The sequence below is a fragment of the Canis lupus genome, chromosome 7 (genome assembly GCF_048164855.1).
Source record: "Canis lupus baileyi chromosome 7, mCanLup2.hap1, whole genome shotgun sequence".
Classification (NCBI taxonomy): Eukaryota; Metazoa; Chordata; class Mammalia; order Carnivora; family Canidae; genus Canis; species Canis lupus.
In genome coordinates, this window is record NC_132844.1 from 41,037,291 (window position 1) to 41,063,671 (window position 26,381).

Genomic DNA, 26,381 nt, shown 5'->3' on the forward strand with positions numbered 1-26,381 from the left:
ATCCTGGGATCCCTGGGTGGCGCAGCAGTTTGGCGCCTGCCTTTGGCCCAGGGCGCGATCCTGGAGACCCGGGATCAAATCCCACATCGGGCTCCCGGTACATGGAGCCTGCTTCTCCCTCTGCCTGTGTCTCTGCCTCTCTCTCTCTCTCTCTGTGACTATCATAAATAAATAAAAATAAAAAAAATGTATATCCTGGTCAAGTAATTAGGAAGAAATTCCTCAAAAAGATGATATTTAAAAGGAGTCTGGAACAACAGAGCAGGCTGCTAAAGGACAGCTCCACACTCTTTATTATCCTTCATATCCTCAGTACTGAACACAATGTAGGTGACTATTTAGGCATCATCTGTGTCTTTGTCTCAAATGTAGGAGACAATAGGGTACAGTCTTTGTTGATTCTGTGATGTCTTTAGTAAATCCAAATACTTCTGATATATTGCTTGAGGAGTTTTTAAGTATTGTAAGAAAAAAGAAGGAAGTCCAACTTCATTGGAATGAAGTAAGACACATTTTCATAGCTTTTAGAGGCAGTATCATGGGTATTTAATTTTGGAAGATTTCAAGAAAGCATTTAGGCTGGTAGTTCCCAAGTTATCAGAAAGTAGTGTTCTGGACATATTCAGTTGCCTTGGCTCACTCTTCTTCTTCCCAGTGCCCACCACCCCAGATCTCCAACTGCTGCCTCTCAGATGAAAGCTGCAATCAAAACACTTCTACCTGTTTTAAAGAACAACTTTAACAAAATGTGCCTGTGGTTTAAGAGTGGTTGCTCGTGGAGGAACCAAGCAGCATTTAAAACAATTTAAAAACTTTAAAAAAAAAGAATGTTAGAACACTAACATTCTATTCCCAAAATCCTAAACTGTGCCAGCCACACAATAAATGCACAAAAAGTTTTTGTCAAATAGGTGGACATAGGAGTAAATAAAAGGACAGGCACCTGAATAAAGAAAAAGAGAAGAGGAAGAAACAGGAAGGAAAAGAGTGAGGGAGGAATGAAGGAAAAGAGGGAGATAATTATTTTAATAACCTATTATAATGGGAAGAAAGAAGAGTTTTATAAAAAAGAAAAACATGAGCAAGGTATAGAGATGTATACAGTTGCAATAGAATTGATTGCGTTCAATTAAATTAACAGGAGGGAGAGTACTAGGTATAAAGATAGATCAGCTCCTCTGTGTAAGGCCTTACATGCCAGGTCAACGCAAATGTCAATGGAAACTTTTGAAGAAAAATTATACAATCAGTGAGAATATTCAATAACCCTATCCCAAGAGAGATGTAGATGGATTGGGGCAAGAAGAGAGATGATACGGAGATTGAAACAGCTCAGGCTAACCATAGAGGTAATAATAGTTGGAGAGTGATAGTGGGGGAAAAAGTACACAGTGATTTTGCAAAAAGACATGAAGGGAAATTCTACAGCACAAAACAAACAAGAAGCAAAAGGGAATCAGAGAGTCAAGTTTTGCTTTATAATTTCAAAGCTGATATTTACTAACAAAGAAATAAAGAAGAAATAACTTGCCATGGGCAGTGAGTTTTGCCTTGGGACTTCGGACTTTGCAGGACCCTATGTTACCTCCAGGCAGAAATACCCATCAGGAGCTGCACATACATGGAAGATGTCAGCACGACACACAGAGATTTGGGAGTCATGGCCCTAGAGGTGCTGACTAAACAAACACAATTTATGAGAGTGAGTGATATGCCAAAGAGTTACACAAAGAGCAGTCTTCTGAAGGTGCCATGTAGTTGCAGACAGAAGAAGGCAGGCTAATAAAGAAGACAATGAATAGGGGATACATGCAGGATGGTGCAGAAGACTTCAAAGGAGCACATATAGTGGAAGAACGCCAGAGAAAGCACCAAATAGCGTAGACTTTGAGGAGGGGAGAGTGAAAATCGCCAGGCAGTTAGATGGTCACTGCAATGGTAATGAGCAGCTTTAATGGAGCGAAATGAGTGAAAGCCAGACTTTTTTTTAAAGATTTTATTTCATGAGAGACAGAGAGAGAGAGGCGGAGACACAGGCAGAGGGAGAAGCAGCCTTCCTGTGGGTAGCCTAATGTGGGACTCGACCCCAGGACCCCAGGATCATGACCTGAGCCAAAGGCAGATGTTCAACCACTGAGCCACCTAGGTCCCCCCAAAGCTAGATTTTTAAGGGTGTGTATCACAGGGAGCACATCTAACTGGCAAATACACAGCCGGTTACAAACGAAGATAGGTGTGTTCCATTGCTTTCAGATATGAAGGTGAGAAATATGAAATATATACTGAAGACTGGATAATTTCCATAATGGAATAAACAATATCCCACTCATTCAATCATCATTGCTACAACAGACGACAGCTGTGAAATTTCTAGATAAAGAAGCATCTGCCATGTGCACTGTTCCTTTTAAGTCAAATGTTTTATATACTGAAACATGTACTTATCAATCTTTTATAGAAACACTGTAGATTTCCTTGGAATTTATCTCTCCTCAGGGAGTTGGTTTTCTTTAAGAATTTGAAAGAAAGAAAGTCTGGAAGATTAAAGAATGAAGTGGCTTTCCTGTCCTTGAATTTTCTGTATTTCAAATTTTTACATTAGCAAAATATCATAACGTTTCTTGGGTTCATCTGCCTGAGGACAAGAAGACTTGATAATTCATTCTGGAACAGCAGATAATGAGAGCTGCAGGTGATAAATAATTAAACTTGTATTTTTATGGGAGAAAAATTAGGTCCAAAAAAGTTTTGAGGGCCCAAGATTACATAGCTGGTGGGACATAGCCAAGACTTGAACCTTTTACTCCTTTCCAGTAAAGCTTTCACACTAGTTATGCCACGGACTTTAAGTTAAAATTCCCTCTCTCAGTGTTGCAAGTTGTTTCATTTCTCCAACAGCATTTTCACACATCACAACATCTTGGACCCAGCATTAGCAAAGGAAAGAAAAGGGAGGAGGGATTTGAGGATCTGCCACAGTCCAGGCATGCTGCTGGATGTTTATGAGTCCCGGGCTCCTTCAATCCTCAGTAAAGGAGGTGGGCACAGAGTTTCCGGTTCCACATGAAGGTGTGGTGACACTAAAGATGTGAGCCAACAAACTGTATCTAATTCCCAAGTCTGTGCTTTTATCCACCCAGACTGCAAGGAGAGTGTCTGGATGGAGAAGGCTGAGGGCCACACATGTGATTTGAATTATTTTTCTCTAAATCCTCTGGTCTGTGAGCCTCTTACCTAACATAGCAAAGGAGAAGGAATTGGTCCCAGTTACAAAAAGCTATTTTATTCCTTCAGTTTGGCTGCTTTAGAAAAGAAAAAGAGTGAGAAAGAGTAATTCAGTCACTCATCTCTTCTCCTTCCTTTCACCTCCAGCCAAAGACACCAGTCATGACACTATACATGTAAACTACCAAAGTAGGCACATGACAACAAAAATTATGAAACCAGATCATTTTCCCCCTCAAAGTTCCCTCATACAACTTTCCTACATGTATCATAACCATTCTTTTTAATTGTCTCTCTGCTACTCACAAATGCATATGGCTTGAAAATCAGCATGAAATACAATCAGTTACAATTTATTTAGGACTTACCATGGAAGCCAGGCACTATCCCATATACCACATAAACATTTTCACTAAAATTTATAGCCATCTTAAGAATTATTAGAAGGCCTACTTTACAAGAAGCATTTTGGATGTTGCTGGGTGTTTCCCTACGTATTTTTTACATACAGTGTTTGTAATGCTTTCACTGATAAGTACTCTTTTACCATTCTGGTAGCATCTCTACATTAAACAGTCTTTTTATACTGTACAGGGGTAGCAGCTGGAAAACGTTTTCAGATGTGGGAGAGGAGAAGCTAGTTAGAGGAGTAAAACTAATGCCTTAAAGGGAAGGAATACAGAGTCACAAATTTCATACATATAAGGACGAATAGAAATAATAAGCCCTTTGTGCCATTAGTTACCTCATAATTGAATAAACCCTTGCTAGTGGCAATTATCTCAAGTTACTGAAATACTGATACTAGATAGTGAGTTTTTCTTTTCCTCATTTATTCAACACATAGTTATAAAATGCCAACAGTGGCCAAGCACATGGCACTGCTACTGGGTTAGCCTCTAAAGAATACAAAGGTGAGTAAAACAGATGTTCTACCTTCAGAAATTATAATCTAGCAGGAAAGAAAGGCATGGAATACAAACATATACAAGATCTTGGGTGTTGTGAAGATCAAAGCCAAGGAATATCTTAACAGGTCTCTTTGGGTTAGGAAATTTTCTCTACATATTTCCCAAATAATATTTGAGAGAACAGCATTTAGCAGTTTCATATCAGAGTAGTGAATTGCCAACATGAAATTTAGAAAGACATAGTGGAATAATATCCAACAGAGCAGAGTTTTAGTGAAGCACGGGAGTCAGGAGAAGCAAAACCCAGATCTCGGCTGAGGAGGGTAGGCTGGGTGCAGTGGGAGAGGTGGTACTGATGCTGACGGTGCCCCCGAAGTCTCCCAACACTGGAAGGGGATTGGGATTCATAATTAAAGGAAATAAAGGAAGCACCAAACAACATTTGGAAATAATTCACACATTGGTTTAGGGTTTGGCCTGGTTTTTTGCCCTTTCTTCTTCTCACTAGTCATTCTTTTGGTGTGATTAAATTAATAACTTTAAGGCAAAGTAAGGAGAACAGACCTGCTTTCATGTAGTAGGAGAGGTAGCTTGAGAGCCATAAACATTCAGAGGAAAATAAGTAACAAATTTATTTCATAAATAAGAATTTGTAAACCAAACTAATTAGAGTGAGGAGGAAAGAGCTTTCCTCTTTAATCTGGTTGTCATTAATACTGCAGAATTATTTTTGCACTCCTGTAGAGCTAATTACAAATCAATTTTCTATAATTAGATATTAATACTCTGTTATGTTTTCTAATAACTCTCCATTCAACGGTGTCATAACTCAGCACAGATTCTTAATCATTTCCATGATAATAAATAATCATAATTTTATTTTAATAAGCATTGGCTATTTGTTCTAAACTAAAATTTCTAGGTTTATTTCAGATTTAATACATCTTGGTATATTAAAGAGTACCTAAATTAGTTATTCAGAGTCAATTTAATTTAGTTTGCATTTTAAAATCAATGAAATAACATTATTTTCCTCTCATATAATGTCAACTGATGTTTTGTACTTTCAAATGGAAACTTTTGTCCACTGTATTTAACTTTATTTGATCTTTTTAAAAATTTTATTCATCTTCCAGGGATGGATCCTTGATTGATTTCTCTGGGACCTTTCAAAGCTAAAAAAAGAAGAAAGGATGCGGAAAGACTTCCTCCCCATATCCGCCTACACTATCAAAGATTTTCTTTCAAGATATACAGTTTTATCATAATCAGATTAAAACCAAAGCACATATGTTCCAACAAATAGAAAAGAAAGCTGAAAAACATAAATTGATCCTATTTTAAAGGCTCCTTAATTCTATCAGATAAACTTCAATTTCAAAAGGTAATTTTCTCCTTTTACCATATTCTTTTTTAAAAATATTTTGTTCCAAAGTATTTTTATAGTCTAAAATTATGACATAGTGGGACATTATTATGTTAGAGAAAACTGCAAAAACACTTTGGAAGTTCCTTATTTTGAGGAGGATAACATTTTTCAGCTGAAAACTTTAATAACGCTCTAAAGACAGTATGTAAAATTATTTTAAGAGTCTGGTGAATATTATCTATAAATTTGAGTATGATATATATGGTCATTATTATATTTTTTAAAGTGTCAGAATATAGCTTTAACATAACCAAATTATTACATTGTTTTAGGAAATATGTAAAGCAATGCAAATATTAAAATTCTGTGGAGGATTTCCATTTGTATATCTTCAACATAGGTTTATTTTTTGCAAGTATACATTCATGTTATGTTTAAGGCCCATGAATTTTTTTCTTTGGCTGAATTTCATAATTCAGGAAGAGTTTTCATGGACCTACTCTATCTAACTGGGACTATACACACACACACACACACACACACACACATATATATATATACACACACATATATAGGTATTCTTGATAATCAAATCAGTCATATGCAGGTGTTTTGAAAGATGACTCTTCAGTACTAAAAGTATTTCTGAATTAATAAAAACAATACTAAGAAATGAAATATTCTCTTTGGGAAATTGATAAGAAGGATCTCCTAAATCAATAAAATTACAGAGAATGCTGTTTGCTTCTTTCATAAATATTAGGAAGTTCAGTATACTTTGATAAATTTAGCCTGTTGGCTAATTAGATCAATGCTCTAATTACCTGATAGAAGGATTTACAACTAAGGCCCATGTGTTGAGATTCAGTATTTAGTTTGTGAACATAATAAACAAAGGAAAAGATGAACTGAAATTTAAGTTCTAACTCAAACTCTGTATGGAACAGTCAGAGCATTTGAGTAAAGTGGCCTGAAGGATAGGCTAACAGATGTGAAACAAAACATTCCATTATTCATGGCAAATCAAATTCTTTTCACTGTTTGTTTCCTGCACGAACTGAGTTAATGTGAGCTTACATACTTGCTACATTGTATTATCAGATCTAGTATCTGTTATGTTTGGAAGCCTGTTTGTACCTGTGACTATGTAACATATTTAGCTCATACTACATCAAACACAATTGAGCCTCGTGAATTATATGGCACAAAAGTGGTGTGCTATATTGCGGATACTAAAAACATTTAGATTCCCTGGACTCAATTTGTAAACAAAAAAAAAAAAATTCCCTATGTAGCTGCCTGGTATACTGCCTGGTGGGAGCAACATTCATAATTCAGCACCTACTAAAGGACTGTGATGAGAATAAGCCTTATTGTAATATATAAGGCCACTGTCTTGTATAGTCATTCCCAAAGGACCTGGTCACATTAGGCAAGATACGAAGGATAAGTAACTATGACAGTGATACTATTATCTATAAAGTACTATTAAAGTACTTCAAATGCTTCTATTGCCATTGGCACTTAATAAAATAATTTAATATACAGAAATATTTAAACTCTCTGAAATATACTTATCTACAACATATATATATATTCTTTTTTAAAAGTTAAATCAAAAATAGGTTAGTCTGATAAGTTATTCAATGTCCCCAAAACCACTTTATACATTGCAAACTGACACTTTTTACTCATGCCTTTCCCTCTGCACCTCTTGCATCTGCTGAAACCCCACAAGCCATAAAAGTATGAGCCAAACAACTCTAACTTTACCATTATAATCTTTCCTTATCTACTACAGCTAAAAATGATCTCTTTCTAGCTAAATTCATATTCACTGACCTGATCACTCAAACAATATTTAGATTTTTAATACTACAATGTTTTTTGTATGTCTATTTGTCTATTTTTCTACCATCATTTATCTATCTCTATATCTATGTTATATCCCATTTATGCAATAGTATACAGAAAAGTGCCTTATTCATTCTGATGTTCCATAAGCAACTGTTTAAAAAATGATGTGGCATGATGAAAAGTCCAACAGTATTAATAAATATGAAATACAAATCCTAGTCAGATCCATATCATATAGGTTTATGCCATATATGAACTTAGGTAATTTTGTCTGTTCATATATAGATACAGAAAACGCAACAGGTTTCCAATACACAGAAAATGCAAGAGCCTAGGAATTAAAATTATCCCAGATTATTATTATTATATAAATAAAAGAGTGTAGTTCAAAGAATGGAAGCAGACATAAGTGCTAATTTTATATTAAAGTACAGTATAGTAGGGCAGCCCCAGTGGCTCAGTGGTTCATTTCCACCTTTAGCCCAGGACCTGATCCTGGAGGCCCAGGATCGAATCCCACGTCAGGCACCCTGCATGGAGCCTGCTTCTCCCTCTGCCTGTGTCTTTGCCTCTCTCTCTGTGTGTCTCCCATGAATAAGTAAATAAACTCTTAAAAAAAAAGTACAGTATAGTAATATATTCAGGCATTAAAATCTATTGACCATGTGAGGTTAAATGGAGTTTTGCTTTTTATCAATTTTGGAAGATATTTTTATATTTAAAGTAGTCCTCATAAAAAGGAAAGGGTGAGAAACTACAGAATGAATACATGTTGTTATTTTTCTCAAATAATTTTAAAAACATGGTTAAAATTCCTAAAGCAGGTGTACTGAAAAGCACATTTTAAAATACCATTTTATCAATTTGCTTTCTAACTACCCACAAGTTTAGAGAAAAATACTGCTATTCTTTCTTTTTTACCTGATCCTTTTACCATTGTCTATTTCCTTCCTACTTTTATTTAAGATTTTTATTTATTTATTTATTTATGAGAGAGAAAGAGAGAGGCAGACAGAGAAGCAGGTTGTCGTCTGTTTAGCAGGGAGCCTTTTGCGGGTCTCCATCCCAGGATCACGACCTGAACCAAAAACAGATGCTTAACTGACTGAGCCCAGGTGCCCCTCCTTCCTGTTTTAAAAATACTTTCATAATTCTTTTTTTAATTGTTCTTACTCTATTTTATTTCTGTCCCAAACAGGTTTCATATTTAGGCTTTTTTCATAAAATTTTTCTAATTATCCTTTTTTAATATTCTTCCATTTAACTTCATTGTGATCTAATCATTATCTATCTCATCACCACATGTTGTGTTTTTCTTATCACCATGTGTGTATTGTGCAACCAGAGAAAACATTCACAATCTCCTACCCCAAACCACTTCTCTTCAAAGGAGAAAACTGAAGCCTGGAAAGATAAGTTGATTTTCTCTGAGTCAAATTGTTAGTGACAGTGATAGCTGGACATCAGTCTCCTAACTTCTACTACTGGTCTTTTTACTGCATCATGTGCCCACTCAGCCCCAAATATCAACAACTCAGGCATTTTTGGATAAGCACCTACTTCATGCCATGTCCATAAGTAACTAAAGATCTTGTCATTGCTGTAGTGTTCAGGGCAATGATTCTCAATGGGCTGGGGTTGGTGATGGTGGTGGTGATTTTTTCAAAAGCATTTATGTGACTCTTTTTTTTCACTGAAATATAATTGGCACACTACATTTTATAGGACATTTCAGCTGCAGACAACCTTATTCTTTTCCATCCTAACAGTTCTGACATGCCTTACTCCTCATAGGAATCACAGTCTTCCCAATACAGCCCAAGTTACTGACCACAGTAAGATGGTTGTCGATCACTGATCCCTTGAGTGATTTTCCACTTACACCTCTACATGAGACAACAATAATGACAGAATGAAAATGAAATTGGTGAAATGCCAGAAAATAGTCAAATATTAATAATCTTTGGATCCTCATGAGGAAGCTAAAACTTCTAAAACATATGGTATAACCAGGCACCCACAAAATTCTCTTACTCCAAAGCTTAGAGCACTTTTGCAGAAAAAATAAAAATGAACTTTTCACTAAATAATATATGCTAAAATATGTATTTTTTGACATTAAATTTTCAAAGCTTTGAAAAGAATTGTCTTGATTTGCATAATATCCTTGTGTTGCAATTCAACTTCAAACATTAGAGGGAAAAGAGGCAGAGATTAATATGTTTTTAACAGATTAAAATGTACCTGTCAAAAAGAGTTCCATAGGAAATGTGTTTTTTCATTAATAATCAATATTTTCAACACTGATATTGGTAATATTTTTTTAAATGAAGGAAGTCCAAAATTAGCATTTGACCTTTTGGACTGTGAATTCATCTCTTGTTTTTTTATGCTAATCTATGAGAAATTTTATTTAATTATATAGAGAAACAGGATTATACTCTCAGAAGTCATAATTAAAATATGCCCCCAAATGTATTTTTTTTAATTTAAGGAAAATCACTATTAACAAAGATCAAACTCCAGCCATTATCTATTATTCAGATTGTATTTATAATATTTTCCTGAACAAAATATGTTTCAACATCAATAGACTTATAGTAGATATGTTGGTATGCAAACAGTGTTGGTATCCAAATTCTTAAAATAATTTTTATGTTTCAGAAATTCAGAGAGAGGCTGTAGCTATGCGGCTTAATTATTGTGTTACTTAAACATTAATTACACTCATCATGTAGATTCTCTTGAAATAAAATCACTCTGTAAGTAAAAAGTCATCTTGTCCTAAAATTCTCCTGCTGGCGTTTAAAGAATGCACCCTCCAAGAGCAGTGAACAGAGCAGGGTGAGTAAGTCCACAGCAGTTTCTGCTTTCCAGTGTGTTCCCCACAAAAACTTTATTTTCTTAGGTTCGTTCAGTGTTCTATGCCCTTCTTAATGCTTAAGGACAAGTCATAATCTATTAATAGATTTTCTAAGCCAATACAATTTTTTTTTTTGATCAGGCCATGGGTCAGAATTTTCAATTAACTTTACATTTTAATTCGATAGATTTCAAATTTCAGTGGCCACAAGATCATTTCTAGTGCTCATGAAAAATACAGATCCTTGAGCCTCATCCCAAGGGAATCTAACTTAGCAACACAGAGTAGCATAGGGGAAGCTCAACTTTTAACAAGCACACAGTGTTATTCTTTCCAGGTTGTCTTCAGAACACCCTTGGAAAAATCCTGCTGTAGTTAATTCTCTGCTAACAGCCTATGCAAGGACTTTCTGTTCTTCACTAAGGACTCATGGTATCTCCTCCTCTTTGTCTCCTTCCCATTTCTTCTTTTTCATCCTTCCAGCCCCTTCTTCCTCCCTGATGATAGTCTCCACTGAATAGATACAAAATGTCCTTTACATAAGTTATCTTTTATAGTATCTCTTGGATGTTAATGCATGCTGAGGGATATCATAACATATACAGTTATTACATCTGAAGTTTAACTAGACATTCTATTTTATCCATTCATAGCATACAGTACTATGTGCAAAATAAAGACTGTTGAGAGTGGTGCCTAAACTGCTCAGGCAGTTAAGCGTCTGCCTTCAGCTCAGGTCTTGATCTGAGTCCTGGAGTCAGGGATGGAGGCCTGACAAGTGGCTCTCTGCTCAGCAGGGGGCCTGCTTCTCCCTCTGACCCTCCCCACTCTCGTGCTCTCTCTCTCTCTCTCACTCACTCTCTCTCAAATAAATAAATAAAATCTTTTTTTTTTTAATTGAGACTGTTTGGAGGATAAAAAAAGATACACTCGGGATAGTATTGAAAAGAACTAAAAAAAAAGAAAAGAAAAGAACTAAATTAGAAAAAGTCTTAAATGTACTTGCGAGTTAGGGGTAGCAAATGAAAGGTCTTGAAATGTGATGCATTTTTCTCTTACCAGAGTATATGGGTAACAAGCCTGTCAGCCTGAGAACTATTCCAATAACATTATCTGAACTAGAAGCCAAATCTCTACTTTGTATCCAGCTGACAAGGTGATAAAGGACATCAACGAAACAAGCACTTCTGCCTTTGATTGTACTTTTGACACCACTAAATGCCAGGTCAGAAACTACCATACTGGAAAACATGGGGCCTGATTTAATTTTACTTGGCTTTATTTTTCCAGGGATAAAAAGGAAATTAGATCCATCTGGCCTTGAAATATTCTTACAGAACTAATTTTACAAATATTTTACAGCTTTCTTAAAAGCACAACAAAGTTATTGTGACTAGATTTTAAAGTCAGGAAGAGTAAATGGGAAGTAGCATACTTAATAAATGTTTTCATAACTCTCAGTCCATGAAACTCAACTATTAACTAATGATAAATTTACTCACTGAGCTATTCTCAGTGGTTCCACTTATAAAGTAGAACAGAATCTCCTAGAAAAAAAAAAAACTCTAGGTTTTTTGCTTTTCTTAACATTTCACAGATTTCTGAACCCTCACTTATGTGAAATCTACATAAACACTTTTTAAATGCCTTAATCTGAAAGAATTTTGTCTATAAGCTACTGATACTTAGGATGCTGTTGCCTGTGCATCATTATCACACTGTTTCTACTTTTATTTTGAAATTTATGATCAAGTGACAAATATATCACTAGTCACTGTCATGCTAAGATAAATTATAACCATTTCAATGTGATATGAAAGGTATATTTTCAATATAACCATTATCTCAAAATGTTTATAACTAAAACGGTTTTATTTGAGATATTTTATGTGTTTAAGCAAATTCAGCAACTTGAGCTAAAGAGTTTTTTGGTTTCTGTTTTTACTGATATACCACCTCATACCTGTCAGAATGGCTAAAATCGACAACACAGAAAACAACAGGTGTTGGTGAAGATGTGGATAAAGGGGAACCACGGTGGGAGTGCAAACTGGAGCAGCCACTCTGGAAAACAGTATGGAGGTTCCTCAAAAAGTTCAAAATAGAACTACCCTACTATCCAGCGACTGCACTAGTAGGTATTTACCCAAAGAATACAAAAATACTAATTCGAAGGGATACATGCACCCTAATATTTATAGCAGCACTATCAACAACAGCCAAATTATGGAAATAGCCCAAGCGTCCATCAACTGATGAATGGATTAAGAAGATGTGGTACACACACAAACACACAAAAGGAATATTATTCAGTCATAAAAAAGAATTGAATCTTTCCCTTTGCAATGATGTGATTGAGCTGGAGAGTATTATGCTAAGCAAAATAAGTCAAAGAAAATACCATATGATTTCACTTATATGTGGAACTTAAGAAACAAAGCAAACAATCATTGAGAAAGATAAGAGAGAGACAAACCAAGAAACAGACTCTTAACTATAGAGAACAAACTGATGGTTACTAGAGGGGAGGTGAGTGGGGGATGAGTTAAACTGGATAAAGGAGTGCACTTGTGATGGGTGTTGTATTTAAGTGTTGAATCACTAAACTATCACTTGAGGGGCAGCCTGGCTGGCTCAGTGGTTTAGCGCCACCTTCAGCCCAGGGCGTGATCCTGGAGACCCAGGATCAAGTCCCACATTGGGCTCCCTGCATGGAGCCTGCTTCTTCCTCTGCCTGTGTCTCTGCCTCTCTCTCTCTCTGTCTCTCATGAGTAAATAAATAAAATCTTAAAAAAAAAAAAAAACTATGATATATTCCAAAAAGGAAACACTATGCAGATAAGTCTGATTTATAGATGTGAAGATTGGTCAAAATGTAATGTTATAAAATTTCTGATTATAATTTGTGTACTCTTTTTTTTAATTTTTTTATTTATTTATGATAGTCACAGAGAGAGAGAGAGAGAGAGGCAGAGACATAGGCAGAGGGAGAAGCAGACTCCATGCGACATAGGCAGAGGGAGAAGCAGGCTCCATGCACCGGGAGCCCGACGTGGGATTCGATCCCGGGTCTCCAGGATCGCGCCCTGGGCCAAAGGCAGGTGCCAAACCGCTGCGCCACCCAGGGATCCCTAATTTGTGTACTCTTATTATTTATTAGATGCTCACATTTAAAAAAATACACATAATATTTTATATGCATATTTGTAGACATAGTTGGAAAGGAAGATAGCCAGATATTTAAAATATTCAAGACATATTCTATGTATTAACAGTTACTGTCTCTGGGAAATGGAATTTGTCTTCTTATTTCAGGCTGCTTGCTGAAATGTATCTCTACAATAAATATGAGTATTTGTAAATAAACAATCTTGTGAGGATTGTGTAAATTTTAGAACATCAAATCTCTAGACTATACTACCACAATTAAAATAAAAATTTAAAAGATTTTAGAAACATAAACAATTCTGTTTGGCAATACATGAATACACAAAATTGTATCCTGCTAAGATTCCAACGTATTATAAAACTAATCTGTAATGGAACATAGGACACTGATGCCAATGATTTAGTACTAAGTTCTGGAATTATGAGCTTTTTTTTTCCTTAACATTTTAAATGTTAATGCTATTACAAAGTTGTTTGAAAAAAAAAGTCTGAGCTCAGGTATGTACATCCAAAATCATAATCTATAAATATTAAAATCCTATCTTGAAGTTCACACATTCAGTAGTTATTTATTTCTGAACATCTGGTAAATTGGTAAGGTCCTTACTGACTATAAAACTAGAATGTAGGTAGTGACTACATGAGTCTAAGTATTTAGATTAAAAAGCTAACAAGTGTAATAATATGGATATTTATATTTGCTTGTAGGTAATGGCATGATGTCTGCATATTTTTAAAAGGACAAAAGCAAATCCCAGGAGTTGAAAAGTAATCCATCTTCACTTAATACCTTAATTGTATCGATCATAAACATTGAAAATGCAAAAACTCTTAAAATTCTAAAAATACACGGGAATTATCACATAATGAGTTTAAGTGTGGAAAATAATTACCATAGCCATCATTATTTCATTTACAAACATCCATAATACACAACCATTGTACTAGGCTCTGGCACATAAGTTCCTTATTCAGTCACCTGAGACATAGTTCCTGCTGATTGAACAGTATAATCTGGTTCTCCCACAGTTCAATGGCCATAGGCAACAGGAATTTTTATTTCTGGCTTCTCAGTGGATGAGAATTTCAGACTGCTCCTTGTGGGATGGGAGGTTCTTTCATGGGTTAATGTAAAATAAGATGGCATTTGTCCCATATGAGGCTTTCTTAAACATTTAATTACACTCATTAGCAGGATGGAGTTCAAGAAAGTAAATGAAGTAAAATCAGACTGAGTAAAGAAGTAAGCTATCAGATGAGTGATCAATGTTTTGGGGAGATTAAGAATTTGTAAAATGTTCACACTCTACCTTGTTGAGTGTGCGTTCAGAGTATCGACTCATTTTAAGATGGCAGTTTTTCAGAACATGGTCTACATATTAAAATAGAATAAGAAATCAGAGAAAAGTCAGACAAGACAAATCATTAAAGATGAAAAAAACAAGAGCTACAGCTAGTATTAATTGAACTGGGATGAACTAACATGCAAAATAAACACTGAGAAATATTATACTTTAAAATATTGATTTAAAATATTTAATTTGGTTGTAGTAATTATGAGGATAAATAATTTCCCCTAATTATAGCCAATTCACCATTTCAATTGCAGAGAAACTTTTAAATTCAATTTCTGTCACTAATTTTTTTATGGATATATGTCATATGAAAGAATATTATAGAGTTCCCCTCATCAAAAGCTTTGATGGAGGAAAGACTATCGGCAAATAAACCGATACTTAGTGATGACTTACACTGTGCTAAGCACAGTGAGTTCAGAGATTAATATAAACCCTAACGTAATTGAGGGAATAGTATAATGGGAAACAGAAAAAGTTTCCTAAGTACTTCCAAATTGTAATGTACATACATAAATAGTATAAGGCAACACAGAGGCAGTTACTAATTTTCCATGTAATAATCAGAGGAAGCAAGTGGCACCATGGGAAAGATATTTGGGAGATAATTTGCAAGATAAGCATGACTTTTTCAAGTTGAAAAGTGTGAACAGCATTCTAGACAGAAAGCAACAGCATAGTCCAAGGCCTGAAGGTGTGTGATATTTTGGAGGCCTTTTGGTGTGGCTGCTAAAAAGGATGCATGAAAGTTAGATCGTATTAGGACTGGGAAAGGCTATGTATGATGTTTGTTACAAAGACAATAGGGAGCCACTGATGATATTTCATGAAGGGTGTGAATGATCAGGCCTGTCCTAGAACTTGAGCTTCTAACACACACAAAGAAAAAAAGAAAAACAGGAGCGATACTGGAAGATCCATACTCTGAAAGCTAAAAGTTGTTAGTATTTCATGAAAGAACAGGTGCTTGATGGTATCAAATGCTGGAGAACAGTGAAAAACATGAGAACACAGATGAAGACCACTGATCTGTACTCCAGCACCACCAGTGCAGTGGAAGTGAAAACCTGAGTTCATGGAATTGAAGAATAAACAGAAGTAAAGCAAGGTCATCTGAATCAACTAAAATTTACATACATCTGTTCATCAAATAAAAAAACAAGCCATGAGCAATGTGGCAGTTGTTTGAAAAAGAGGCAGAAATACTGAAAGACACTGTTGTTTAAAATGAATAAGAGCAAAAACAAGTATACTGTAGGATGACAGGAAGGAGACAGTGGAAAGGAAAATATCAAAGGTATGAGAGAGAAATATGGCAAAATCCCAGAAAGCAACTGAGAACACAGGTGTAAGATTTGGAAGGGGACACTATTCATGGGAGAGAGAGAGAAGCTGGAGTGAGAACATGAGTATGTTTGGAGCTTGAGGGATATAATTGGTAGAGTTCACACCTAACAGTGGGTTTTTCAGTGAGTTAACTCAATGGTAACAGTAGTAGGATTGAAGGGTTGAAAAAAGTAGTGAGATTTGAATTGGCTGCTGTGGGGAATGAAAAATGTATGTCATTCTGGATAGGAAAAGGGACAGCAAAGTATCCTGGAAAGGTCCTATGAAGACAGAGATTATGAGTTGTATTGGAGTCAATAAGTAGTTACTGGATTCTCAGATAAATTGACATTTGATCTGAGTCTTTGAAGAAGAGATAGGATTTCAATAAGTAAAGAAAGATGACAAGGGCATTTCCATAAGAGAGATAAACATACAGGCCCAGAGGTGACAAAGTATGTGAGGTTTCTTGGCAAAATAATTTGGGGGGCAGTTGTCCAATAAAAGATATAGAGTAGAATATTAAAAAGAAGGTAAATAAGATTATGGCTAGAAAGGAGAATAAGAACACCACTAGGGCAGCCCTGGTGGCTCAGCAGTTTAGCGCTGCCTTCAGCCCAGGGTGTGATCCTGGAGACCCAGGATCAAGTCCCACGTTGGGCTCCCTACATGGACCCTGCTTCTCCCTCTACCTGTGTCTCTGCCTCTATCTCTCTCTGTGTGTCTCTCATGAATAAATAAATAAAATCTTAAAAAAAAAAAGAACACCACTAGAAAGATAAATTGAAGTCAATGGAGAGGACCCTGACTGCCATAAAAAGAAACCTGAAACTCATTCTGCGGCAAATAGGGGAAAAGTTATTAATAAGGGAATTGAACTAAACAGAGGATTTTAAAAAGGTAACTCTGGCAGGAATGTGGAACCCAGATTAGATTGATGGAGACTGTATTTATGGAACCATCTACCTAGAAAATCTAATTCCCAGCTATTTGCACTAATAAATTCTAAAAACTTACTCAGCTTAACTGATTGAGTTGATTCATTAATCAAATAATTAGTTCAATTAGATTTGTATTTCAGCTGACCAGTTGTTTCAGTAAATACACATCAGTATGAACTTTTTGCTATACTATGCTATTTTCCACAAGTTCATGAACGTTCAGAAATTAAATATTAAGATTTTACATTCCTTATCAACGTTTTTTGAGTTCTCCATTCTCTAAGCAGAACTGGTCAAAATTATTGCTTCCATGTTACAATTGAATACAATGTGAAGCTTGGAACACAAAAAGTTAACCAAGCATCCACTTTTCTTTCCACATCCATAATGTGACACATTGACATACTGCCATGTTTGCTTCCCATCTCAAATAGTGCTCTCATTTCCAAGAGCATAGTAAAATTAATCCATCTACTCAATGTATTTAGACTGTATTCAATATTCAGTTACTGTGGCATTTGTGTGTGTGTGTGTGTGTGTGTGTGCGCGCGTGTGTGTGTTGCTTAACTGGAAAGAGAAATAGTCTGAGATTTGGAGATTTGGGTACATGTATGAGTTCTACAAAATTCAGTTTTGTGTCCTTCATTGTATCAGTTAAATTTATTGTATTTCAATTTCTTCAAGTGAAAAATAAAGGAACTGGATTATTTCCTTTCCTTGCCTGAGGCTCTAAAATACTACTCATTTTTTAAAAATCTAATTCATTATTGTGTGTTTTCAATGTCTTGCAAATCCCATAATCTATGTGGCAAAAGGTTCGGTCAGCTTAATCGTAGGCTGTGTCCTCTGCTGTGATTCAGACATGTCTGGACACATTTGTCAAACTAATGGGACAGACTGAAGAGGAGTGGATTTATGCATTCCATGTGAGTATCCTTCTTTGGCTTAACAAAGAAAGGGTGAGCACTGTGCTCTTGGTTAATAATTATAGGGAAGATCAAAAATGGAAAGGATAGTGACTCTCTTTTTGCTGAGTTTGAAATCTATTTGAAGTCCCAAATTGAAGGAGAGTGGTGCTTACAGCCTCTGAGAAAAAAGCATGACACTGAGTAGGGAAGAGAAACATTTCTTTTAAGACCAGAAAGTTTGATGAACCCATGCCCTGGAAACTCCGAGAAATAACACAGGGCAGAGGACCAGACTAAGTTTTTCCATTACACACATGGGCAACAAACAAGCAAAATAATTAAATTAATGCTATACATATTAATTAAGCCTATACACACGGACCAGTGGAGCTAGAGAAAACTGAAATTAAATTTGGTCATGATCTCATCAGCAGCACAGAATCCTTTTTGCTTCTGTCTCAGAATAAAGTATTTATATTACATGGTTTGTGGGGTAAGTAAGTAAGCAAGCCTACTTGGCCAAAGGCATTTCTGGCTCTGAAGTCAGCCGCTTGTTCTTCCCTCTTCCCTCTCCCATTTAGACACACATCTGTCTCTGTGGTCCCACAATAGCTATTTGCACCCATAATGATATTCTTCCTTCTGTACAATAATTTCATACAAAAATTAGTAATTTTTGAGCTAGTTCAAAGGCAGAATTGTTAATTTTTACAACTCTGTACTAACAATGTTTAACTTCTCTGACATATCAGTAGCAATGGACATAGTTAGCCCATGCCCTCTTTCTAGTAAAATGTTTATGACTGAAATTAACATCTAGGATCCCCCAAATCTCTCCCTGTTTCTTCTGACTCTCCTTGCTAGTGCCCTGATTCTGATTGGTGTAGCATGCCTCCAGGCTCAATACCTGTCTGCCTTTTCTGCCCCCCATGGTCCTCTAGTCTAAGTGTTCTCAATAGCAGATATGCTGATGAGTCCTACCTTATCTCCAGTTGGATCTCTCTCCAAACTCCTGAGGAAGATGACCAACCACGCACCTAACTGCCCTTTGTAAATGTACAAAATGCATCACAAGCTAAACATACCCAAAAAAGAACTCTTAATTTTCCCTCTCCATATTTCCCCCAAACTTTGTTCTTCCCACATCTTAACTGCTCAGGCCAAAATCTAGTATTCCTTCTTGATCTTTTTTTCCCACACAATGACTGAATCTGTCCATATATCAATATATTGATATACACACTGAATCTAAACACCCCTTAATTCCTCACCATCTCCCTGCTCCAAGACACCATGATATCCCTCCTAAAGTGCCGAGGGAGCTTTCTCACTAGTTTCTCTGCACCTACTCTTGCCTCTTGCAATCAATTTTCTATGCCCAGCAGCCAGCATGATCTTTTAAAGACACAAATCAAAGCTTATTAATGTGATGGTCAAACCCTTCAGGATTTCCTTTTCAACTGGCATAAAGTCCAAACTCTTCTCTACTACAAGGTCACTTCCTATCTTTCCAAAATTCATTTCTTTCCCTACTCCCCACTTTGACTCTCTCCATCCCATGCCAAAACTATTTCTGTTTCATGATGTTTGTAGTCACTGGTCACTCTGCTTAAAATGTTTTTTTTCCAGATCTTCAAACAGGTGTCTGCTTCATTCATTTTTCCAATTAAATATCACCTTCTCAGAGAGGCCTTTTTCTAACCATCTTATCTCAAATAGAATTTCCAGTGGACATCCTCCCTCTATTTGCTTACCTGCTTTAGTCTTCTTTATAGAATTTATGACTATCTAGAATTATATAGGTTTTTTTTGCACACTGTTTCCTCTGTAAATGTAAACTACCTAAGAACAGAAAATCAATATTTTATTTATATATAGAGCACCTACAGCATTATTGACATATAGTAATTATTCAATTATATTTCTTAAATTAATGAATAACTATTTTCCCCAAAACCTCTTTATTGTACATTCCCTGTCTTGTGAGTAGTACCACTTCTTATTCTTCCTCCAGGGTATGAAACCTAGAAGGAACGTTTGGCTTGTCTTCCTCACTGCTGAAATCCAATGAGCCACTAGTTACTGGTAAGATTCTCCCTCCTAAATAATCTCTTCCCTTCTCTATGGCACTGCCCTAGTGTAATGGCAACTAGGCTTGTGAGTTTGTGTTTCTGTTTTAATATTTTATTACCTGTATTTGGATTTTGTAACAATTTCCTCACTGGTCTCCCTAATCTACATCTGCACTCCTTTCTCCTCCTTTTACCCATCACTACGTTCTTTAAACTGAAAAATTATTTTTTCTATGTTGTGAGTGTGTTCAATTATCTTTCTTGCTCTAAACCCTCCACTGTCTTCTGATAGACCAGAGGAGGATGTCTGAGGAATCAGTGGATATCCAAAACTTTTAACTCCTAGCCTGACCAGGATTTCTCTTTAAATCCCCCCTTACCACCTCCGGTGCTCTCACGCTAGAATTTGAAAGCTGATGGACTTAGCATTCCTGAGCCACACAGGACATTTCAACCATCAACATATTTGTACAAAATATTTTTTCTACTTCGAATATCCTGCTCCCATTATCTTCCTCCTCCTAGAAAACTCTTGCCGTTTTAAAAATGCAATTTTGAAGTTCCTTTCTCCAAGAAATGTTTTCTTAGTCTCTGGACTGAATCTCTTTCTTCAGTACCACTTCTGTATTTTAAATGTGCTTCTACTGTTGCACTCTGTATTTGGTGTTCCAAATCATTACCTTAAATGTTTGCCTCTCCTACTAACCTGAGAACTCTTTAGAGGTGAGAACAATGTTTTATTCATCTTCTTAACGTCTAGATGAAGACCTAGAACAGACTTGAAGCACAGAAGGCTTTTGAATACATGAATATTTGCTGAACTCTATGAATATACACTTCCATAAACTTATGTATGTGTTAGTTGTTTTTCAATAAATCATCCATTTTAATGAGTTTATTTTAAATTTTATTTAAACATCTCATCCCTCGGCTTGCAAAGTAAGTCTGTCACTAAGGAGAGGGGGGCAGGAAGAAGTTCTTTAATTTCAAAGTGCATCTTGTAGAGAATTGCTTCACACTAGAAATCAGAACAATGGGAACACCACAATAAGAAAGTACAAGTAGGAAGACAGAAAGCATGATAAGAATAGAAAAGGCACCTAGGTACATTCACCCAGGTGAATGTATCAGTCAAACTGAAATGCTTTTACATGGTTTACTAATAAAGCAAAAATATTATGTGATTTCAGCTTCCCTATTTAACGTCTACTGTCCAAACAGAGGTGAAAGCATAAAGGACATTAGAAAAATCCAAATCCCGATCTGAGGAGTAGGACTTGAGGAAAGGAAGGATGCCTTGTCTCCAGATAGCCAAACCAAGCAGAAGCATTTGGTAGACTGGGAGCTGGAAGCCTCCAGTTCAAGTCAGTGATTTAATTTAATAAATTGGAGCCTCCATGCCAAGCCCTTAAGTACTCTGAGTCTCCATTCTCACTTCTGTAAAATGGGAAAATGATTCCTAAGGACCAAGGGCCCTGCCCATCAGTGGGTCCAGAATGCTTCTAGGGTTTCAGTGTGTGCAGGCATCTCTCTTCACTTCCGCAAGGGCAGCTTTTTCTGCTTGAAATGCCCTACCTTGGCCCGTTCTTCAGCTGCTGAAACTCAAATGAAAAATATTTTCAGAAAGCTTTCCTTTACAGCTCCAGGAAGCACTGAACATTTCTGCACATGGTTTGTTTTCCACAACTCATTTGTTCATATGTCTGTCTCCTCTTACTAGGCAGTGAGAGAGTAGGAGTCATGTTTTCCTCCCCTATGTACCAGATGCTTCTATTATGATGTTTGACTGATGCTAGACACTTAATGCATACTTGTGGAATAAATACAGAAATGACAAATATAAGGGATTATTATCATGGCTCATTCATTTTTGCATACTGACTTACTTTAGCTCCTAGATAGGCCTTGAGATAAAGAGAAGTAGACATTCTAGTCATAGAATGTTTTCCCCCCCCAAAACCCCTAGGAACTTAGGGAAACAGATACACTTTAGGTCTCTGGAAATATTTTTCAAATAGCTTTTATATCACCTGTGACATTCTTTTCTCTTAATTTTACAAAGGAGCATATGTAGCACAGATGTAAGTATGCATAAAAGTTATGAGTTTTTCTCTTTTTCTTCTATACTATTTTTTCCTCACAGAGGCTACCTACAAATAGGCACTTAAGAAATCTCACCCTCATGTCTGGCAATTCATTCTGTTTTATTTGATTTACAGAAAGAATTGTGCCTAAATTGTTATGAATGGGCAAAGCTATCACCTGGACTGATTGTATCAGAAGTTATAGAAGCAAACATTTCATTTCACAGTTTTCTGAATTTGGGTCATAATAGTAGAACTGTCACCAAGACAACCTGAGACTTATGCAGTGAACCTCAAAGATGGGGCAAACATAGTCCCAGAAGATGTGAATTCATAAAGTGCTTAACTGGAGCTTTCAGACAAAATAGGAATTTCTCAGAAATCACTTGGAAAGTCTGGGAGCAGAATTACTATAGTTACTCTGGTATGAAACATATGAATAATTCTCAAAAGAATGGCAAAGATAATGAGAATACAAAGAATGGAGGAGTTGTCAGGCAGAGTAGCATTTAGATTTGTATGAATACAGGCCTTCAAAGAACTAAAGGAAAATTACATCTAGGCAGATTCCAGTCAATAATGTTGTATACATAAGAATTAGCTAGTAAGTGGTAACACACAGAATGAAATATCTTGGACTAATACTGAGTTCTAGGTAGATGCCAAGTGGTATATACAAACACATATATACTTCTTCATTTAATTCACTATAACCCTATAATTTATAATTATCGTTATTACAGGTGCAGAACAGTAGGATTCAAGAAGCTTATGAAACCTGACCAAGTAGCAAAGGAAGCTTTGAACTCAAATCTCCCTGGCTCCAAGGCTTCTTTTTTTACACTTTTCACACCCGTGATTCTTAAGCACAGGCTTATCATTTACTTGGCAGCAAAACCAGAAGAGATTCACGAGGATGGAGACTGAAATTCTACGAATCAAACATTCTACAACATTATATAAAGCCATTAACACACTTTAAGTATGAAGCCTGAAAGTGTGTCTAGTTCATCGATAGGTCTTTTAAAAAAAGAAAAGAAAAAGAAAAATACTGCTCTAGAAAAATAATTATTAAGAAATTTTGGACTGTTGGAAATTCGATGAAAGGTACAAACTTTTCTTTAGAATGCTTTGCGTTTTAATTCAAGGTGTTCATGGACACCTTCAAGCTCATTCATGAACATTTCATGTTTACTTAATACTTAAATCTTAACCTTTTTCCAAGGACTTGTGACAATTTTAGCTTTTAGATTCCCCATACATATTCAACCTTTAAAAATTAAAACTTGACTGAGGAAAAATTCTGATGTTTTGATTTGAGGAAAAACATTGATTTGACCTCTAGCTAGCTAAGAGCATCTTATGATTTGCATTTTTATCACTGTATCCTTGCATCTGATTATTTTAAGAAGAAATATATAATTACTCCTGTTTTTCATAGTAACCTTTAGTTTCTTGAATGTCTTATCAATCTTTGGAAAGAATATATTTCCTTTGTTTTGGACCTCTGTGCCTTTCTATACTATATATTTTATTTCAAGTTATATGTTTTTCCTCCAGGATAATTTAATTTACCATTAGTTTATAAAAGATAATTTTAACTTCCTATTTTTATCTGCCTTCTTTTGAAATGTCTGGCTGGTTGCAGAACTAAAGATGTGTGATTGTTAAAGTCATGAGTTTCCAATGGCATATTCATGAAAGAATGGCTAACAGTAACAACGAACACACCTTACAGTCCAGGGGCCCTGAAGTTTTAATGGCTATACATAACTTCACTTTCACTTTCATGAGCATGTTACCAAAAATCCCCATTACTTGGCTCCACCTGTCTACCTATGGCTTTCGTCAGTATTTTATGTTATCTCAAAATTAGCAAAAATAATTTTGGTTAAGAATAACAATTTATGAAAATTTTCATAGAATTTCCCCAGGAAATCAAGAACATTCTGGTTGATCTATGTCAACTGAAGGAGGAAATACGATATTCTACTATCTTAGGACTCCAATAATGCCTGGCATTAAAACTTTCAAATTATCTGAGTACAGTTAACAGTCACATAGAGGACAAGATCAAGCTGGATTTAAGCGACAGAACTCCAATACCTTTGTGATCCTTTCTGCACACAGATCTCTCAGGGAGGATTAATGAAGAAGAGCTTCCAATCCTTGATTCAGACTCTTACTGAATTGTATTTCTAACAGGCATATAGTGCATCACTGTAGCTCTCATTTACTTCAAAACTACAAAGGAAATAAAGCCACTAAAAGAGACCACCAGGTTGTAGATGTGCTAATTGTCACATCTTGGGTAAACTATTTCATTTCTTTAGGCCTCACCTTATATGTAAAGTGGGAATAATAATAGTGCTTGCTTTATAGGGTTGTTGTGAATACTAAGTAGATGAGCGTATAAAGTGATACATGATATGAGCTCAATATGCTGCAGCTATTACCACAGCATAAATTTCTACTCCACATTGCATCTCATTTTATAGAATAAAATGAGTTGGCTTGCATTTCACACTGATTGCATAGCTTTAATAATTCTTATATTTTATTAACCTATATTTATGGATTAGTATGAAATAGGACACACATGCATAAGCATACACTATCAAAATATTAAGATGGGTTAATGTCACATGATTCTCCCTTAAGGGATTATAATTTGATATCCACATTTGCTTTGGCTATCTCTTTGAATCATTTCCAAATTTAAAGGACACATAAAATTTGCTAGTATACATAAGCAGTTTTACCATCTAGGAGTCCTGATGTTGGTTTGGTTATACTGTAGAAAGTAAGAAACAAGATATTTAAGCTGAAATACTGCTTCTCACATACAAGTCCCAAACAGCACAGGCAATTTTTAACACTTAGAGTTCTAATGAGACAGCTTTACATGCATCTTGAGAAAGCAGTAGTGGAAAGGCTTACTCTGTCGTGGATGGAAGGGCAGTAAATAATACTAACTGTACCTAGTTTCCAGATTTAAAATATGAAGGATTATTTCAATGATGAATGCGATGGTAACTCATATAAACTAATTTGTAAATAGGGTGATAATTTTATCCAATTAAAAATTTTAAAGACAGAGTATAACCTTGAAGAAAATTATGGATGTCCTAAGAACAAATGCACACATAGAGCTAAGATAGTAATTCACACTGTACTATGTAGTTAAATGGATAATCTATGGCTATAAATAGTGTATATAATGCACATACACTCATACAAAGAATTCAAAAGATAGAGTAATTTTAAAGATCAAAATCCAGCTATCTCCCCACAGGGGTGGCATGCTTCAGCAGCACAGCCCTGCAATATACAAACAGCCTAGAAGACCTACTACACAAGAACTTGTGCCATCTCCCTCTACTTAGTTACAACTAAGTACCCATGCAGTCTTGCTTTAGGCTTATTAGGGGTCCTCCATTGAACCATAAAGCAAATATTTTAAAGAAAACAAAAAAAATTACCAGAAATAATTCTGAATGCTGATACTAAGAAATAAGGGGACAAAAATAAACATGAGAAGAAGCTGTTATCTAGAATATCTAGAAATATGCTTCCTGGAGGTAGAGAATTATATTTGTGCAAGGATTATTTTGCTGGGTCTTCTCTGTGATGTAGGCATCACACATTGTCCATGGGGTAAGTCTAGGCATTTTCTCAGGTATCTGAATGCAAACACTTCTAGCTGGGGTACTAAGTATCCTAGTTATTAATATAAGAGAGTATTCTGTGCAGCTCTCCTGTACTAACATTTTAATACCAGGAAAAGGGTTTTTGGAGGTTCTGGGTCTAAACAGAGGGAGAAGATGAGAAGTACACTAGAACAGGATAGCAGGCATAGGCCTAGGTAAGAGCATGTAGGGATCCTTACAATGGACTATTCAGTGAGGTATTTTCGTATTTATTTCAATCCTCCCCACACTAGTCGTCATGGAGCTTCATGTGGAACATTTGAAAATCTGACTTGTCCTCCTAAATGACATGGAGGCATAAAAGGAGAGCAGAGAGCAAGAGTACTTCAACTGTGATCCATCTGAGCTACTGCAAGGGTGAAGAGTGGGAGTGTGGTGGGGCAGGGGCGGGGTTTGTATGGAGGGGGGTTGTTGACTGTTGATGGAAAAGAAGCATCAGAGTATCCTTGTTTCTGCCCAACAAGAGATATATTTACAGTGCAGACTCCAAGCTTAAACTGCCTCTGCCAAAAGGGGTATAAAATGCCAGGGCTCTTAACAGTGAGAGGAAATGTTGATTGTGCAGAGCAAATAAAGCTGCCAGGACAGCATT

General features: G+C 35.9%; 1 protein-coding gene and 1 long non-coding RNA gene across 7 annotated transcripts in view; one reads left to right on the forward strand and one right to left on the reverse strand.

Annotated features, from left to right (window-relative positions):
• Window positions 1-26,381, reverse strand: part of ADGRB3 (adhesion G protein-coupled receptor B3) — a 715,781-nt gene that overhangs the window by 535,408 nt on the left and 153,992 nt on the right. The gene's annotated exons all lie outside the window — the stretch shown is intronic.
• On the forward strand, window positions 22,351-24,353 carry LOC140636798 (uncharacterized). 2 transcript variants are annotated; one of them, XR_012034013.1, is made up of 3 exons: window positions 22,351-22,503; window positions 22,823-23,186; window positions 24,003-24,353. It is a non-coding gene; the product is annotated as an uncharacterized lncRNA (long non-coding RNA). The 2 variants fall into 2 exon arrangements; XR_012034012.1 differs by having other exon boundaries at window positions 22,823-24,353.